The following is a 21,391-nucleotide window of genomic DNA, read 5'->3' on the forward strand; positions in this document are numbered from 1 at the left end:
CTATTAAATTAACATTCTTGCAAGACTGCAGAAAAATGGTTGCAAACATTTTCTTCCTCGCTTCGCTCGCAACAATACGTTGCAAAAGTGCGTGTTTTGGCCTTTGGATCGGGTGATTGGGAAGAATAATACTACAGCTGCTATACGAGATATAAGCAATATTCTATATATTGATTAATAAAATCAGTTCTTAAGATTTAACCTTTTGCCGCCCAAGGCCTTTTTCAGAAGTAAGCCTCGGTTGCCCGAGCCGATTTTGAGCAAAATGCAGAGTTGAGTTTCAATTAAATGAGTGTAGATCGGAGGCTGATTGCCCTAGATAGATGGGTGATATACCGTTGTACGCGGAATGAACCAGAAATTCAGACTATATAAAATGTATGCAAATTCGGCGTATATGTGGCGGGGGGAGGGGGCTAACTCTCAAAATTCCAAAATTTCGGGGGAAAAAATTTGTTCCCCCCCCCTCCCCTCAAGCAAAAAGTACATGACAGTGTCGACATGCACATGGAAATGATCGCTAACATGTAAGGAACACAAAAATATTTGCATTATTATCATATGGCCAATGTAACTTGAGTTGTACCCCCAAAAGGAATTGTCGGCACGCCACTGATTCAAGCTTCAAAATGCAGCAGTACCTTGAAATGACTATAGCTCAGAAACTAAATGCCCTGGAGATATGAAACATATACCGTTGTACGCAGAATGAATCACAGATTTAGACGATATATAATTTATACACAGTCGGCGTATATATGAAGGGGAAAGGGGGGAAATCCCCTGAAAATACTTTTTTTTTAAAAAAATGGGGTTTCGCCCCCCCTCCCCCCTAAAAAAAGGATATGAAAAGTTCAAAATGCACATAGAAATTATCGCTGGCATGTAAGAAATAGAAAAATATTTGCATCATTGTCGTATGACCAATGTAACTTGAGTTGTACCTCCAAAAGGAATGGTCGGGACGCCACTGATTCAAGCTTCAAAATGCAGCGGTACCTTGAAATGACTATAGCTCAGAAACTAAATGCCCTGGAGATATGAAAGATATACCGTTGTACGCAGAATGAATCACAGATTTAGACGTTATATAATTTATGCACATTCGTCGTATATATGGAGGAGGAAAGGGGGAAATCCCCTGAAAATACTTTTTTTTAAAAAATGGGGTCTCGCCCCCCCCCCCGAAAAAAGGATATGAAAAGTTCAAAATGCACATAGAAATTATCGCTGGCATGTAAGAAACAGAAAAATATTTCCATCATTGTCATATGACTAATGTAACTTGAGTTGTACTCCCAAAAGGAATGGTCGGGACGCCACTGATTCAAGCTTCAAAATGCAGCGGTACCTTGAAATGACTATAGCTCAGAAACTAAATGCCCTAGAGATATGAAAGATATACCGTTGTACGCAGAATGAATCACATATTCAGACGATATATAATTTATGCACATTCGGCGTACATATGGAGGGGGAAAGGGGGGAAATCCCCTCAAAAATACTTTTCTTAAAAAAAATGGTGTTTCCCTCCGCCCCCCCGCCCCGAAAAAATGTCAAAATGCACAAAATGCAAAATTTATGCAAATTTGGTGTATATATGGAGGGGGAAGGGAGAAAGCCCCCAAAAATTATTTTAAAAAAAAATTGTCTTCCTGTGTCGGCAAAAAATTGACCTTGAAAAGAGACGCAAAAGAGAAGTCCCTTTTCCCGCCTTTAGCCCTCCATTTTCATGAAGACAAAAAAAATGCAAAAAACCATTTCTCTTAAATACATGTGTTAGGAACAATATAACAAAATAAAATCGAAATTCTAGTCAAAAATAGAAAAGTTATAACGTAAAAACTACGACCTTGACACAGCGTCTCGATCGAGACGCTTGGTTCCGTGAGGGTTACTTTTGGGTATCTCGATCGAGACGCTTGGGCAGCAAAAGGTTAATGATTAGTATAGGTATCCTGTTTAATTTAAAAACATTAATTTAAAAACATTTTAATGATGTAGTTCTATGAGCAATATTATTGTACTTTTGATTTCCTGCATGCTGTGATAGTTGTACTAAGTGTACTTCGTAGGTACAATGAATAATCATTCTAATATCTTGTCGCAGGATAATATTACTTTAGGAAGTGAAATTTGCAATTAACATAGAATCCATGTAATTATTGGTATTTATTGCTAAAATAATAATATTTACCCCAATGGGGTGGGTTCTCCGAAGGAGACACCTTATTGTATTCTCCCCCCGGCCTTAATAATTTCTAGCTAGGGTTCTGTATATGTCTCGTGAAACAATATTTGAATCTGTCACACAAACAAGCAAGTTTTGCTTAACAAACAACTGCAGCACGTTATTTGGTTTGTCTAGGTTGATTGTGTCAAATACTAAAATTGTGAATTTTCAAAATCTTATTCGCCACCCACACACACTGTCTAAACACACATTTTATATAATTAACTTTATGATATTTGATATTAAGTTAAGTATTTTACCAATCAATATGCTATATTTCCGTATTTCGAAGAAGAACCACGATTCGTAAAGAAAGTCTTCATGAATTAAGTAATGTAAGATTGATTACATTTGCAACCTCAAAAAATTTAATTTCGAAAATTACCACTTTTAAACATAAAGATATCCATAAATGTACCTGGTCTTCTCCAGATGGTAAAACTCATAAACAGATAGATCATATTCTCATTGATAAGAGAAGGCATACTAGTATAATTGACGTTTGTACACATAAAGGTCCTGGCTGTGCCAGTGACTATTATTTAGTTTTGCTAAATCAAGAGAAAGACTCGCAGTGATAAATCATAAGCAACAAAATTTAAAAATTACAAAATTTAGTACAGGAAAATTAGCTGATGAAAGAAATAAGAAAGATTACCAATTTAAACTGTCAAATAGTTTTGATGTTTTAGAGGATTTAAATTATGATTAAAATATTAATGAAACAGACGTAAATAAGAATTGGGAGCACATACGTAATGCAATAGAATCAGCAGCTAAAGAAAGTATAGGATACCATAAACCAAGAAAAAGTAAAGCATGGTTTGATAATGAATGTCATAATCTAGTAGAAATAAGAAATCAGGCTAGACTTAGGTGGTTAAATAAATCTGATGATACAAATCTAAGCAACTATAATAGAATAAAGCGAGAAGTTAACCGCACCTCTAGAAGTAAAAAATGAGATTACTTGAGAAGCAAAATTAACGAAATTGAAACAAACAGCAAAACCAAAAATATTAGAGATTTATATAAAGGTGCAAATAAATTTAGAAAGGGGTGGCAACCTAATGTAAAGTTGATAAAAGATAAAGACGGTGATTTTTGGCTGACCCAAACGATATTCTAAATAGATGGAAGAATTTAATGACCTTTTAAATGTTCATGTAGGAGATAAATCAGAAGTAAATGAAGTACACACAGCAGAACCTAACTTGACTGAAGTTAAAGATGCTATTGAAAGCTAAAAAATAACAAAGCACCTGGCATTGTTTAATACCAGCTGAGTTAATTAAATATGATGGAAATTTGTTAATATGTCAAATTCATAAATTAATTTGTATAATATCGAATAAATAAGAAATCCCTCAACAGTGGAAAAAATCCATAATTGTTCCTGTGTTTAAAAAAAGGTGATAAAATGAACTGCAATAATTACCGTGGAATTTCTCTACTCTCAACAACATATAAAATATTATCTAATATTCCTTTAACAAGACTAACACCATATGCTAATGAAATTATCAATGTGGATTTAAACGTAACAGATCAACTACATATCAAATTTTTCACATTAGACAGGCACTTGAAAAAAAATGGGAATATAATCAAAATGTCCATATGCTATTCATTGATTTCAAAAAAGCATATGATTCGGTCAAAAGAGATATAATATATTAGTAGAGTTTGGAATACCTAATAAGCTTGTTAGTATGATAAAAGTATGCACCAGTGAAACAGAAAGTAAAATTCGTGTGGGTATTAATGTATCTGACAAATTTACAATTCATGGAGGGTTAAAACAAGGAGATGCATTATCTCCATTGCTCTTTAATTTTGCCTTAGAATATGCTGTTAGGAAGATAAAAGAAACTAACGAAGGACTTAAATTAAATGATGTGACTCAGTTGATAGCATATGCAGAGGATGTAGACTTATTAGGGGATGATATAAATGCAATTAAGAGTAATGCTAAAATATTTTTCAAAGCAGCTAAAGATATAGTTTTGGAAGTTAACAAAGAGAAAACTAAATATATGCTTACAGGCCGATACCAAGTGTTAGATAATAATCAAAATCTAATTATTGATATCAACTCGTTTGAACCATTTTCCAAATTCAAATACTTAGGAGTAATATTAACAAGTGAAAATTATATTAAAGATGAAATAAGAAGTAGACTTAATTCAGGAAATGCATGTTACTTCTCTCTTCATAAACTTTTGTCTTCTCGTTTAATATCTAAGAAACTAAAAGTTAAAATATGCAAAACAGTAAATTTGCCTGTAGTATTGTATGGGTGTGAAACTTGGTCCCTTACATTGAAAGAGGAACATAAATTGAGAGTATTTGAAAATAGGATCGTTAGAAAAATATTTTGACCTAAAAGTTATGAGGAGACAGGTGAGTGGAGAAGGTTACATAATTTAGAACTACATAATTTGTATTCCTGTCCAGATATTATTAGAATGATTAAATCAAGAAGACTTAGGTGGGCAGGCCATGTGGCACGAATGGGAGAGGAAAGAGAAATTTACAGGATTCTTGTTGGGAAAGCTGATGGTAGGAGACGTGTAGGAAAGCCAAGACGAGGATGGAGGGACAACGTTGAGATAGACCAAAAGGAAATCGGTAAGGATGGAAAAGATTATATAGATCTTGCTCAAGATAGGGACAGATGGAAGGCCTGTGTTGCTGCAGCCATGAACCTTCGGGTTTGAGAATGCTAGAGAGTTATTTTTTATGTGAATCTGAGATCCCGCATAGCCAGGAACGGCGCTAGAAATTTTTTTACCGGATGGGCAAGAGCCAAATACTGATGAATTTGGGTAGGCAGATATAAGGTTTATGAATTTCATTAACTCATACAATCTCGTTTTCGTCCCCCTCTCTCTTGAATTCATTTGTATTTCTTTCGTATTTCCTTTTTGTTGTTGGACACCTTCTTATCTATCCTTTTCTTCTATTGTCCGCTTGTGTTACACCCCTCCCTCCCTCTCTCACCTTCTTCATTCGTCAAATCTTCTGCTCAATTTTCTCATCTTTATTCTCTCCATCCACTCCAATCTAGGAAAAGTAGGGAAGGTTGATTGATTGATTGATTGATTTAGTTTATTTTACTTCGCGTTTTGCGTCTCTTGGCTAATTTGCGAAGATGAGGATGAGTGATGAAATGATGAAATTGATGAATGGACATTCACAAACAACCAATCCCGGTCGAGATTCGAACCCTGGACCATTGGCGTCGCAGCGCGATGTGCTAACCACTCGGCCACAGGGTCGGGCGAAAAGTAGGGAAGGCTGTTGTCACCTGCTGTAGAGCTGCTTGTCTATCATTCCTATCTTTCCTGCGTCAACCTTGATAACATCTCCCTATTTCTCTCCCATTTGATTTTTTCTAGACTTCAGTGTATCTTCTTCTTAGCCGGCCCCCTAGCGGAGCGGTTAACACATCGTGCTACGACGCCAGGGGTCCCGGGTTGGAATCCCGGCCTGCGAATGGGTGTTTGTGAGCGTTCATCATCACTCATCCCCGTCTTTGCAATTTGTCAAAAGTCGCAGAAAAGCGATGTAAAATAAACTAAATCTATCAAACATTGTATCTCCATGTATATGGCTTTGTGTTTTACACAAGGTAAATCTAAAAATTGTAAAAATAAATTAATTTGTGCAAAATAAATATCGACAAATCGATACCATTATAGAATATATCACTTCCTGAAGGTAATCCTGAGATGACCCATGCAGAAAAGACTTGCTCGATGTGGTTGAATAGAAATATGTGTAGCAATGGAGAAACAATTACTTTACACATCAAAACGAAAGTAGACAAAAAACATCAAATTTGATCATGAGACCTACGTAGAAATTATCCTCTGCTTCACACCTGACCTTTCATGCAAATGGGGTTTCTCTTGTCCAATTTCAATTACTGACAGTTATCACAATATCAAAGTAAATCAAAACGCTATACCCTGTCTCAGAAATCCCTGGAGCAAGCGATCGAAAGCCAGTCTCTGCGCAAGCAATGACTCGAGAGGACTCAACCAATAATCACGTGCGAGGGAAGGGGATTGCGTGGAAGGGGAAAGGCGACTGCAGCTACCAGCCTTTGCATCAGCGTGTACTGCTTCGCTGCGCTTACTCACTTTCTTCCCTTCTGTATATATTGCTCCACAGATTCCCGGAATAGACTATAGGTTTAAGAAACCTAGTCATGAATCAAAGTTCTTTTCCATATTATATGGAAGTAACGCAAAAATGATATTTTTATTTATATATTTGGTTGTTGTAGATTTTTTTCACATCCTGTACATCCTATCAAAAATATTTTTATAACACAGGAGAATGTGCACGTTTTGTTCTCATAAATGTGGCACATTTTTATCTTTATAAGTCTGATACACAAGATAATTGTACTTCGAGGTATTTTTCACTTCTTGAGTGCAAAATGTATTGAAATTCGCAAAGATCATATGATGTAATACCGAAGTAAAGAATAATAGTATTCATGCATGGATATGTTCCAAAAATTTGAACACGTACATACGTAAACTTTATGTACAGATAGGCTAATATGGACAGGACTTACAGTTGAAAGTGGGATGCAAACAGTGAACTGTAATAGCAAATTTTCAATAACAAGTTTGCTAAGCGACGTTAAGTTGGACAACACAATAACGTATTCGTATTGCAAGTAAGCGAGAATTGTCCAAATCTAGGTGTTCCATTTTTACTGCCGGTTATTGTACCTTCACCAGGCATCGAATCCAAGATTTCTTGATTACAAGATAACGACGTCACCACTGCATCATCGAGGAGGCTCATTTTTCTGAAGTGAGTATTGATTTCAAAGATATCACACTGCATTTCAAGACAGAAATATCCTTAATGTTGATTAATAACTTCCATCACAAAATAATGTTTCGTCTAAGTGTTTTCATGTATATTTAAAGAATATACGTCACTATTACAATGTTGTTCCATCAAAATTGTGAATGACTATCTGCATACTGTAATAATTTTACTCAATATATTACAGAGGACCACACTGGAAGTTACCCACATAGAACAGAGGAAGATAAAACACAAAATAAGAAATCCAAGCTCTTTTTCCTTTTTGGCGCGAAGCAGTATTGTCTTATTAAATCAGTTGAAATGTAGGAATAACAAGCACATCTGAGACAAAAATTGATATAATTTTACTGTGAAATCCTTCAAGTTGAGGCACTTGCTGTTTGCGCGCGAATATTAGGAAGGTGCACAAAGTATTAAAATAAACTTTGTTCCAAGAATGAGAAGAAAGGGGTGAACTTCGGTGTAAGGAGCACGGAATTCTATTCTCGGTCCAGACAAGCTTCAACTCTATTATACTCTACAACTATACTAACTACTTGTCTGCTCAAATATATAAGTGAATGGTTGAAGATAGCTGTTCGTAACCTCAAGGATTTCCGAGTTCGATACCCGGTAGGGGTACATAGTGGTTCGGATCCCACTTCCAACTGTAAATCCGGTATCCCTATAAGCCTATCTGCCCATAAAGTGGGATCAAAACAAAATTTTATTGCCCTTCATCTTTCATTTGTCACGTACCCACATTATGTAGATTTTCGTTGGGGATTCAATTTCTAGGAGGTGTATAAGTGTAAATTCAACGCAAAATTCCCATAAATCTGGCATTTGTAAAACAAGAAATGGAAGTTCTGGTAAAATGCCTTTGCCGAGAGGGGGAAGGGAAGAGTGTTTTGGGATGTGTGGATAAATCTCTGAACTCAACATTTGTAGTTCCTCACCAAATAAAGTTAGGTGGAAAATAACTGCATGTTCCTATTTCTGAGAAAACGTACATCTTAAATGATTTGCCACATGACCCCTTTGCCATTTGAAAATCTAGAGAGAATTCCAAAATATTGGCTTTCAAGATGGCCGCCATGAAACATACTGGCTCTGTCTGGTGTGCCCCCACTGCCATTACCCATACCTGAAGTTTCATCGTCCTCCGTTAAGCCATTTTCGAATTAAAAGGGTAGTGCTGGACTTCTGCCTCACTCTGTACTATCAAGAGGTAAGTTTATACTCTTTTGAACGGTACAGAATGACGATTCTGTAGAAAGATTTCCTCTTGTCATTGGTTGAAGATTCAATAGCTTATTAGGATACCAACATTAGAAGACCATGCTTGTCAAGATCTTGAAAATACGAAATAACAACCTTAATTAATACACAGTGCTTTACTCCAAAGGTTTAGTTTGCTGATTATGCAGCAGAAAATTCTCTGAACCAGGTAAAGCAAAAAGCAGTCGAAACGGAAGCTGGCTCGGTAGATACTTGGTACATACTGCAATGTATTTTTTTCATTGCAGTGTGAGGAATACCAGATGAATTTTAATAGTAATATATTTATTTCATATATAATGAAATACTCTTATCAATACTAACACTGCTGTTTATTATAATAATAGTAATACAGATGTCAATTAATAAGAGGTTAAGTAACCTAGTCAGCATTTTTTGAGATTTATTAGATATAGGGACAATATTGACTAAATAAATAGATAAAACTTTACCCCTCCTCGGATTACTTTCACTGAAGAACGAATAAAAATTGCGTATGTTCCTGATGAAATATTAATCAATTTAAATTGAATGGATGCATTCTTGGTTATAGTATACTGGCACTCTTAATGCACCAATAAAAATTTCACATATGGTCTCCCCCATGGCTCAGTGGTTTCCTTGTAATAAAGGGGTCCCGGGTTCGATACCCGGTGGAGGCACAAGTGGTTCGGATCCCACTTTAAACTGTAGGCCCAGTCGCGATTAGCCTTATTGTGCATAAAGTGGTCTTAAAGCAGCAACTCAAACCAAACAATTTCACATCATTACATATCTAATAATCTTCTATGTTTATAGAAATTCCTAACATAACGTTTTCAAAACAGGATTTTGTTTCTTTCTACATTCCCTGATGATGAGAGCAATGTATGCGCTCGAAACGTTGGAAGCCAACGTCAACTTAACTTGGCTGATAACCCGAGAACACATGTTCGAATCACGCCGCCAGGAAAGCTACAATTCCTATTTAGGATTATGTTTGTACAATGCCCTTCACTTATCAATGACATTAAATTCTACCTGTGGAGATAAAGATATATCAATTATACTTCGTCTAAAAATAAATTGTTTGTACGTATTTGTTTTACAATGTTAGTTTTGTTCACAACTTCTTTTATGCTTCTTCATCAAAGCACTGTTCCAAATGATGCATTAAATCTGAAAATGTTTATTGCCATCTTTAAGAAAAAGTGAAATTACATAACCCTCTACAAGATATATAAATAATATCTCTAAAATAGTCAATAGATGTAGTATAATATTCCTAGATTGTTGTAAAAATTCACATCTTTACAATGTTGTTTTTATATGTATGTTAATAAAATTTATTAATAATTATTTTTAACTTTCTAAAAGTGAATAAAAATTTTCAAGGATTACAATAACATTTTTGAAGAAAAGATTATTAATCTTGTGAAATAAGAAAGCATATGATCCATGAAATATTTGCATTATATTTATACATACGTATATTTATGTACAGGTTATAAGATTTCCATTGAAATACGTATTAGTTATATGTATATAATGAGATACAAATACTTACAGAGCATTTAGAAACACGCTTCTTGTTGATTATGTTGTAAGCACATTTACAGCAGTCAGACGCAAATATTATAATCAGAGCAATGATGAATACCATGAGAACGAGACCGACAGACTCAGTGGTCTCTCCATATACTTTCGTCATGAGTAGTTGTTCTTTGCCTATAGGCTTACCTATATATAACATCCTGAAATTAATGAGCATATATAATACCAAGAAACATAGATAAATTACTAATTGAATACAATGCGAGTCATTAGATAAAAAAATATAGATATATATTATAAAATATGTTTTATTTTCACTAGGGAAAGGACACTACACTCACTCGCACCCGAACATTTGACGCACTACCAAAAAAACAATGCTCGTTGCAGTGACATACTGTTTGTTTTTACAAAAGTATTCTAATAATATGTTGTTAACATCAATGTAAAATGAATTTATACGAACAACCTTTCTTATTTTAAAATTTACATTAATGTAATGTGCATAATCCTACATACAAAACTTCCTTTTTTGTATTCTGTAACAGCCATGTACATGAGATTAATACCTAGCTACATATATATATGTTTCAATTTATATATTCGGCCCTGTACCAAAGAGGTGGCCATGGCCCCTACTCGGAATATGACATATTTTAATGTGAACCTACAAAAACCTACGAAAATAAGTTTCACAATTTATCCGAATTTGCAAAACTTTCGAATTTGTCCTTGCATGAATAAATGACTTCTGGACATTCATTCCTTTTAATTCATGTTTCGTATCCGTTCAGACACCACTTGCTTAAAAGAAGACTTTTGCACCACTGTATACGTTATACTGGTTATGTAGGACATTCTGTAGAATACTGTTTAACGGAAAGTAACCCAATTTAGCCTAGTAACCTAATTTTGCCAGCCAGGGTTTTTCAGCTGGTGTGGGTTGGGAACAACTGTCATAGGTCTTAACCTTATAATTGGAGCAAATGCTGTGAACTATGAGACATATAAGAGTGAATATTTCATTGGAAATTTGAAGGTATTTTCTCCCACTAAAAGTGTTTGAGAGGTTCCGATGTTTAATAAAACTGCAGAAAGGGTAGATTCTATACTGTTACCGATAAGCATGATTGTTAAGTAAAATGTGTGCTGTAATATACAGTTTATTGTTGGTGGTTAAGAGTTGTGCTCTGACTTCGGGAGTTTTGTTGCACTTTGTCAAGTAGACCGAAATTTCGCCTACCTGACTGTTTCGCCAATGGGTGAAATTTGGATACGAGTTTATTTTTTCAAGATGAAGTATTGCAGAGCATGAAGGACATATGTTGGTCTATGAAGCAGCAGCAAACAAACCTTAGTCCGTACTAAACCGCATTGGTTTCAACTTATTTCACGATTATAGGGGTTACATGTGGTGCATGAATTGTAGAAAATAACATATTGAAACTACATAAACGTGCTTGTGTTTCCACGGAAAAACATGAAAGCAGAATTGATGGACTCATCTCCCTTAGGATCAATTGCAACCTGCCACTTTTTCGGCTGGAATCAATATGAATCTCTTGCACAATGCTTGCTTCATTGAGTGATTGATTTGCTCTATTTTACTTCGCTTTTTGTGCCGCTTCTGGCTAATTTGCGAAGATGGGGATGAGTGATGACATGATGAATTGACACTCACAAACATCCATGCCCAGACCAGGATTCAAACCCGGGACTCCGGGCTAAACACTCCGCACGGAGGTCGGCCATTTACACAAAGCCTGGATAATTTTACATCAATTATAAAACCCCGTCAAGAAGATACGTTCTGCTCATTCTACATGGGCATTATTCCTCTAAGACATTGAAAAGGATAACAATAGACATTAAAAGAGCACAATAAAATACAACCTCCCCCAAAATAGTGAACTTGAACTCGTTTTTTTAAAATTCTCTATGTCATTTTTCTCTATGTCGGCTATTCATTTTAATGTATATTCCTTTATTTTTTAATTTGGGTCGTTGTTCTGTTTCTTTTTCTAACCAAGACAAGGATGATGAATGGTAATAAAGTGAAATATATATGAACAGAAGCACACAAAATTGCAGACGTGATCATGGCGAGTATGTGGTCCCCTGAGAGTTGGGATTGTTCATTTAAAAAAGCTAGAAGCTTGTTGTTTTGATAGTAATTAACAGAAATCAAACTAAGTTAATTACTATTCCAGCAGAATTACCAAAGAAGAAAGAATTAGCTTACAAAATTGAGTGTAAACTACAGGAATAGAACAGATCTCTATGTTTCGAAAGTCTAAAACTTATTTAAAATAAATAAAGACTATTTTTAAAAAAAAATAACCGCAGCTTTGAAAATCTCTATGACAGATTTAAACGTTTTGTGGGATTGCAAGGAGATTATTTTGAACACTTGTAATTGCAAAATCTCAATTGTTTTGGAATAATGATTGCCGTCTTATTACTTGACGGGTGCACTATGTATGCATTGTATCTTTAAAAATATACTAATGAAAATGTTTTATTTTTCGGCATATTTAAAATTTGGTAAGTTCAGATGTAAATATCGTCGATAGAAGTAATTTTTTGTGCTATACTTTATACGTTTGTCTTCTTACATCTCCTCACTTCTATAAACTTTAATCAGCCACCCTGGTGGCTGAACGGATTGAGTGGTTCCGGGTTCGAGTATTGCCTTCACTTCATTAATTTCGTCGAAGCCTCATTCATCTTCAACGCCGCGTTTAGCCAATCGAGGATGTAAAAAATAAGCGATGTAAAAATATATATATATATATATATATATATATATATATATATATATATATATTTTACGTTTACCTGCAAGACTATTGATCCAAACGTTTCATTTCTAATTTGCTGTACAAAAAATCGCCACATTCAATATCGTTCTTTCAAAAACTCCGACGACGGAGAAGAGAGAGAGACTAAATTGATATTCTTGCTTCTGTATTTTTGGAACTTAAGCTTGTTGCCAACTATTGAGCTCCGAACCTATACGTTCCGAACTGCCGTATATGCAACATACACATTTTGTGTCTTTTGGAGAGGGTCAGTGCATTTACCGAGCGCGCCGATCCGAAATGCCGTGTGTTGGGAATGCATAATGTTGGAATTATAGACAGCCGAAAGGGCACGAGAGCGCATTCGGAAGCGAGCTGAAGCGGGTGGAAAAAAGTATTCTCTAGAAACTGCAGACGTCTGGCATGGAAATTCAACGGGATGTGTTTGTGGCCCACTGCAAGTGCTATTTCCTGTCTGCAGAATTGTACCTTCGGTCGGCTATAAGCTTTTGTTGTACCATATAAATCCCACCTTTTTCCAAATAAATAAAATTCCATGGATAAGATCTCACCTTTGAAGCAAATTCTTAGTTTCTCTCTGCCAGTCACAGATTTCGAATCAGATCTTGCTGCCACTTGTTGGATGTGAAAACACAATTAAACAGTTGAACTAAAAGTCGTACGATGCCTGTGCGCCTGGAACAGTAAGCGGAAAGGATAACATATATCATGATGTTATGAAAACTACCTTCTATTGTTTTCAGCGAATGAATTCGCCTCCGGAGAACCCATTCTATATCGTTTTATGGCTTTGTTTATTCCTACCATAAGTTGACGTAAAGCTAATAATGAAACTGAAGTTGGAAACACGTACACGGAACCATTATTCCCAAGCGCCAGTTTACATAATTTTCAGAGAGCGTAACCACGGTGAAGATAGGGACTCTTAATTTAAACACACTGTAAGTTTACTTTCTATATTTTGCTTTGGTTTATTCATGCATTATATTTGTTGTCATTTATTCTCACCGTGGGGCCGTAACGTTTTCAAAGGTGAGATTAATACTGTGAATATCCAAGCCTTTATATAATTGAGAAACTGGGAATGTTTAGTGCTGACAAGTTGAAAACACTGTCGTAGGTATGCCAGCATATGCTGATAGCACACCTGGTCTCTCGCTTCTGTGATCGAGAACGTTGAGTGGTCGATCCACAATCTTGCCACTGAAGCTTCCTGTTTCGAGCATGTGCCTGGGTCTGGGTGTCTATTTGTTACTTTCCCCTTGTCAATTTCATGTAAGCATTATCCAGCATTATTCAAAATAGGGAGAAAAAAATTACGTAAAATCAGAAAAATGGATGTACATATTAATGCTTAAAATTCCTTGTAAAGTAAGTATTTGGTCAGATTACTGCTTTCCTGATTGCACTCCTCAAATATAAATATATCATTCAAGTGTTTTTTTCTAAAATAAATATTTATATTAATTAAAATAAATTCACTAAACTAAGGGCAATATCCTCTAATATCAAACACCGGAACAAATTTACATATCACGGGTAAAATAAAACTTTATTCAGAAGATCATCTTGAAAGGTATCACTAGAAGTTTCATGTTTCTTCCTGTCATCCTTCTGTGGGCAAATTAAAAAATAGAACTACAAGAATGCCCAAAAATGAAAATGTTCAACTAAAAATTCCCCATAAAATACGTTTCAATAAATAATACGTATATTCAAATTTATTATATATAATTTGGCAGGTAACAACACTTATAAATGCAATTATAAAATAATATATTTAATAATTATAAGAAGGGTTACAAAATGTGAATAATATAGTTTGCCTGACTGGGTTATTTTTCCGATTGCGTCATGAGAATATATATTGACAATGCAGAATGCATTTAGAATAATTGAAATGGCTGTGGAAGTAAATTTGACATTCGAACAAACCAATTCGTGTGTTTTAAAGATACAAGAACTACAGTATTAATTCGTGATGAATTATGTCATTAAAAATACGTTGTAGAAGTTCATTGTTTTTTAACTAGGAAAACGTATACAGGCGCAGTTGATCAAAGAAACGAAAATATGGAAATACTGAAGCAATCAAGTCTAACCATCCAAAATTATCTAAAATTTATGAACAGTAACACTGTAAGCACGTACAAGTGTAATTATATTGCTGAGAGCTCCAAACCTTACACGCCTAACCTACTCAGTAAACATATACAGTACAAGCGGGATGATAGAAATCGTTCTGCCCTAAAAGGGCAGTGAGTAATCAGAATAATTGTTCAGTATGCGATAAAAAGCATGTGTGTAGTACTCGTATGATTCGATTAATGGAGATGATACTGGGAATTTCATAAACGGATTCTGGGCCAGGTACTGAATATTTTATGGAACATACTTTGCATCCAAATCACTGCTGAAGGGCATGGAGTCAAATGAATTAATACATTCTTATGTACGCATGCTCACTTAATTTTTTGGTTAAGGCATTGATATCAATGATTATATTACATCACGGATACATTCATATCTTTTTTTAAATTTATTTTATTAATAAACCTATGGACCACGCAAAGTTTGAAACGGAAAGAAAACACTTTCTTCAAACTTCTGTAACGCGTAATGCTTAAAATATCTCCCTTAAGTCCTTTACAGCGAAATAAAATTTTAACTGGATTCCACTTAAATTATTCGGTTAGTCGGACTGGCAACTCGCACAACAGAACAATTCTACGCGCAGTCAGATGGTATATGGAGATGAACCTTGGTGAATTGAATTAAAACACGTTGATTCAAATCACTCTAAATAAATAATTTATAGAATAATACACATAAGAAGTTTGTAGATATCAGAAATTATTTTGTTGAAAGTACATTACTCTCGTGATCATTCAATGGTGATTATTAGATTCTAAGATAGGAAATAAAGGAAATAATATATATGTACTGATTGTGTGAAGCTCATACGAAAAGAAATGTAAACACAGGATTTCTCTTGATTTAAAATTCAATAATTTTATGGGCAAGAATAACAAACATTTTGTGTAGAAAAATATACAAAATACTAATCATGTTAAACCATAAATAGTGGCAAAATCATTAAACTGTAAATAAACATGACAACTGATATTTTTTGAACTATAATTAACAAAATCTCCTAAATTCATGTACTACAAAGACTATAAAAATATTTAAGTTAATATTTTAAGTTACAATTACAGAGTACATCCAGTATGTTTTAGTTTCACTGAAAGAAGAGTTCTGAAATTATCATCAGTTTCATCAACAAACTCAACAAACATTTCCGTAGTAGTTACAGTATCAGAAACAGAAAAAGGTATGTTCACGTATATTTTTTATTTGCTTTAATCAAACTGTTAAAATATTTTACAGGGTCATTTACTAGAATAATAAGAATAATAAAAACATATATCTATGTGCATGGTGCCAAAAACAATGCAATCAATTTTAAGCATTTTTAAAAAATGGATTTAAATTTTAAAAAATCCGATATAAATTTAAAAAATCAACACAAAAGTTTTTTTAAAAAATAAAAATCATAATTTTTATCCATCCTGAGATGAACACATGCAAACAATTAGCAATCACCAGCTTGAAATTTGAGCATCATGATTTTTTCAATAGGAATTGTCATAAACAATGTACATAGCACAAACCTACAAGAGCACTTGAGACCAGTTTTCATACCTTCTTTCTAAACCTGCCTATTTACAGGACGTTCGATGCCAACAATTGGTATCATTCTACAGAATGATGGGATCGAACCAACCGCTCCCAATAGATTAATGGAAAATGTAGCTATTCACCATTCACCCTCTTTAATGATGAGACCACTTGTCCTCATGACAAGTTGGATGCTTGGCTGCGAGAGGTACAACTGAAATAGAATACCTAACTATACAACTAGAAATGACAAATTGTCACTCGTTCGATTTTGTGAAACTTTGAACCTAAATCATGCATGTTATGGTTAGGATAATTACCTGTCTAAACTTAGAAGAATGCCAATGAAATTGATCACGTAGAGTAAAATAAAACTAAGCCCTCTATAGGCTTCGTAGGTCGTCCACCTAACTCAGGCAGACTCTCTCCTTTCTAATGTGCTGTTGCCTGTCTCTCATCAAAACCAAAAGTGAATCCCTTGCCAGTCTCTCCGTCCCACGCAACACCTCTCTCTGCAGACTTCCTATACGCTGATCAGTCAGTTTTAACCTTCATATTCTTGAAAGCTGTTTACTCCTTGTTTACTTGTTGTAAATCTTTCAGCCTCAATATATCAGGAAGCGGAAGTCTGCTTAATACTCGACTGTGAATAATTCAAATACCTGAGAGGACTGGACAGCTGGTGTAAAGAAGTGAATGAACTTAGGTGAAATGAAGCTTAGAGAAAGTTAAAATAAAAAATAAAGAATAATCATGTGGATTGATACGAATTCACAAAGAAATGGTCGCTGTACATTACACCCCACCGTTACCTGTCCATGGTCCTAACGAAGAGCAACGTTTATTTGGAATTTATTTCATATTTTCTGTTTTGAACTTTATCTGTAAAGGTAGATTGATTGATTGATTTGGTTTATTTTACTTCGCTTTGCTGGCATTTTATACTCTAACATTTTTGTTATTTAGCATCCCTTTCCTCCATCTTTAAGCTAATCGCGAAGATGAGGATGAGTGATGATACAATACAATTGATGAAAGAACACTCACAATGAATACCCATGCCCAGGCCAATTATAACTCGACACGCCTGGCGTGGTAGCAGGCTGATCTACTCAATCCGCCACGTAGGTCGGCCTGTCTTTAAATAATATATTCAGAGAAAGGATCAGTACATTTTGTACTAAAACATTAAACTTTGTATAATGAGTATTCAATTCCCGTATGCACAACAGAATTTGGAGAACCCTACCTGACCCATCGCCAACTGAAATACGACGTCATTCTTGCACGGATTTCTTCGAGAAAAATGAACAAATTGTAATGATTATTAATGTAAGATATTGCTAAAATATTTTTCTTTTATCAATTCGTCAGATTTAATAAAATAAAAATGTTCTATAATGTTTTTTTTTGTTTTATAAATGGAAGGTTATATAATTAGATATTTTTTATACTCCAAATTACCTTGATTTTTCTGAAAAGATTTGTTGAATAACATTTTAACCTTAACCTGGCTAGTCCCTTTTGTGAACAATGCCTGTAAGCTTCGTACCCTGCATTGCCCTTTCTAGAACCAACGGTACGTGACTAAATTTTTCGTTGCTTCTCGGGAACAACTATTAATATTTCATTTATGTTTACATTGGTATGGTTAAAATAAATTAAATCAATCAATATACGTATGACATATTTGAGTTTAAATGCAACGCAACTATTTTATCGCTTTTGTCAAACGCTGTGTTCTAAATCGATTTCAACTTTAAAGCACGAGCTTTTTAATTATGAAGATTTGTTCTTGGCAAGGACAACATTTTAACATGTCACCTTCACACAAGCCCTATTATACGTTGTTGAACCATATTAACTCTTGACTTATCAAATGAATATAGTCAGATAAAATTTAATTCATCTTTCTCCTTTTCTCCTAACTACGCTTGTTGGGAGGGAAGATGATAAGACTTACGTGCTTCAAAATCTTTGTCTTTAACCAATCTTCTACAATTTTTCAATATATTCGTGAGCATTTGGATAATAAACACAAAGTATTATATTTTTGTTTTAATAGAATTATAGACATATAACTGTGTGTATTTCTATCACATAGGCATCTGTGTGACTCTATCTTGGCTAATTCCTTCAATATTTTAACATCTTTTCACGTATCTTCTATAATTTCTAGAATATTTTATGTCAGTGGTGGCCCTGTGTATTATTAGATAAAAGTTACGTTGAGGCCCATAAAATTACCAGTATATTAATAATTTCCGACGCTCCTATCAGGGTCGCATTGAGACAGTAGAAGCAGGAAATCCACGAATTTACAGCAATATAATATTTCTAATCGATATAGAAAAGAAACACATTAGAAATATAATACAATCCATCTCTTGTCCACTGAAAGGTTATTTTTTTTGTGATGAATATTCTAATGACAATTAATACTTTCTCAGCAAATGTTGGTGCTTTTCACGCTCGTATCATGGAGCATGAAGATTCAATTTGACTCAGCATACCCCCGTGGCGGAGTGGTTAACATATTGCGCAAAGACGCCAGGGGTCCCGGGTTAGAATCCTCGCCTGAACATGGATGTTTGTGAGTGTTCATTCATGAATTTCATCATATCATCACTCATCCTCATCTTGCAAATAAGCCAAAAGTGGCACAAGAAGCGAACTCAAATAAAACAAATCAATCAATCAATCAATTTGACTCAGCAGAATCCATTTCCAAAGCAGTTTTGATCCGCTCCATAGTACTTATTCAATCTCAATGGTCAAGACCCTGCTACGACTATAGGTGGAAACCGTAGGGACTGAAAAATTGAATAGCTGCTTGACAACCAATATATATAACGCTTGGGACGTGATTCGAAAAATAAAAACAAGGAAAAAATGCCATATGAATTTTTTCTTAAATCGGCACCCTGCGAAAATCGGCTCACGCCGTGTTTAAAGCACAATAACTCAAGAAGGAAAAAAGAAAGCAATGTCGGATTAAAAGAATACAAAGAAAGTCGTACCTGACGAATACAATGGTGAAGCAATTGAGACCTTGTGTAAATTGCGCAAGGGGACTCTCAAAGAAAGTGGGAAATCCCCTGATGGAAAATGCAGGGAATTTACTACTATTTTCTACATAATGTTGAGATCGGAATGTAGCCAGTAAAAAATGACGACGTATGTCCACATGCCCCACTACTGCTGGGACACCGTCCCACACTCGGGAAATAGGAAATTCACCCGAAAATGACGCTATGCCGTCAGATTACGCTGAGATTGATTTCAGCTAAGTGATACAGTTAGCCCCACTAGAGGCGCTGGGAGTGTAGGTCACCTGTTACGTATTAGCGTTGGTGGATACTACGTAGAGAGTGTAGTCAACCGTTGTTCTTCCTGTCCGTTCTACGTGTCGCAGCGTGGAGTTTAATCTGGCGTGTGTGTGTGTGTGTGGTTGAATTGCGCCAAGGAGTATTGTACGTAGAGTACGTATTCCAGTGTTCTTTCTCGATTTGCAACAACTGCGTGGACACCTGTGTGACATTACGTAAGTGCTAATCACGGTAGTTGTGATCCGTCACTCGGAGGGAAAGTGCTGGTCAGTTCTCGAACAGGACAATGGCGGATTACTCTACCCACGAGCTTGCTGTTATGCATCTCGTTTATGGAAAGGCAAACCGAAACAGCCGTGAACCACGGCGTTCGTATCAGGAACGTTTTCCCAATAGACGGTTACCAACACATTCACTCTTTCAAAGACTTGATGCTCGACTGCGTGAAACTGGATCTCTACTACCCGGTAGGTGGGAGAGCGGGAGCAAGATTCGAACCCGGGACCCTTGGCGTCGCAGCGCAATGGGATAACCACTCGGCGACATCGTCTGGCGTCTGTCACTCGAAAACGGTGCCGATTTCGAATTTTTTTTACATGCCATTTTTTCCTTGCTTTTACTTGTCGAATCATCTCACAAGCGTTGTAACAGGTATTTAGCAACACCCTGTATATACATGTATGTATGTATGTATGTATGTATGTATGTAGGTTTGTTCCGCCATATCTGTCAAACGCCTGATGCGATTTCAACCAAACTTGGTACACATATCACTTGCAATCTGGAAAGAAATACTGTGGGGGTAAGACACCTCTGGCAGCCATAGGGGTGGAGGTGGGAAAGGGTGACATGTAAAAATAATCGAAAATGACCGACATCCATGTGGAATCTATAGTTTTCGGAGTCGCTAAGATGAATAGTGACACTCCCCATGCTGTTAAACTCCAACACACCACTGACACCCTTAGAGGTGGGAGGGGAAGGGGGTGACATAAACAACTGATATTAGTGTGGAATTTATAGTTTTCGGGGACGCTAAGATGAATAGTGTCACGCCCAATGGAGTTTTACTGCAAGACACCTCTGACACCGCTAGTGGTAGGGGTGACATGTAAATCGAACGATATTAGCGTGGAATCCATAGTTTTCTGGGTCGCTAAAATGAACAGTGACACTCCCAATACCGTTCAACACCAAGACACCCCTGGCACCCCTAGGGGAGGGTGTGAGAAAGGGGTGACATGTAAATCGACCGATATTAATGAGGAATCCATAGTTTTCGGGGTCACAAGATGAATAAGGACGCTCTCAATGCCGTTCAAGACAGCTCTCGCACACTTAGGGGGTTGGGTGGGAACGCGGTGACATGCAGAACGACAAATATTATTGTGGAATCCATAGTTTTCGGGGTCGCTAGGATGAGTAGTGGCACTTCGAATGCCTTTCAACTCCAAGACAGCTTTGGCACCCCCTGCACCCCTAGGGGTGGGAGTGGGAAAGGGGTGACATATAAAACAACAGATATTAGTGTGGAATTCATAGTTTTCGGGGTCGCTAGGATGAATAGTGACATTCCCAATGCCGTCCAACTCCAAAACACCCCTGGCACCCATAGGGGAGGGGTGGGAATGTGGTGACATGTAAAACGACCGATATTATTGTAAAATCCATAGTTT

The 21,391-nt window shown here is 35.8% G+C and overlaps 1 long non-coding RNA gene across 1 annotated transcript in view; it reads right to left on the minus strand.

Moving 5' to 3' along the window:
• The window catches only part of LOC145982508 (uncharacterized), a 93,074-nt gene that overhangs the window by 11,478 nt on the left and 60,205 nt on the right, over nt 1–21,391 (minus strand). The window contains exon 2 of the long non-coding RNA XR_014441065.1: nt 9,897–10,069. This is a non-coding gene — a long non-coding RNA (uncharacterized LOC145982508). The remainder of the gene's footprint in view (nt 1–9,896; nt 10,070–21,391) is intronic.

This window comes from Lepisma saccharinum, unplaced genomic scaffold (assembly GCF_977018435.1).
Source record: "Lepisma saccharinum unplaced genomic scaffold, izLepSacc3.1 HAP1_SCAFFOLD_208, whole genome shotgun sequence".
In the NCBI taxonomy this organism is placed as follows: Eukaryota; Metazoa; Arthropoda; class Insecta; order Zygentoma; family Lepismatidae; genus Lepisma; species Lepisma saccharinum.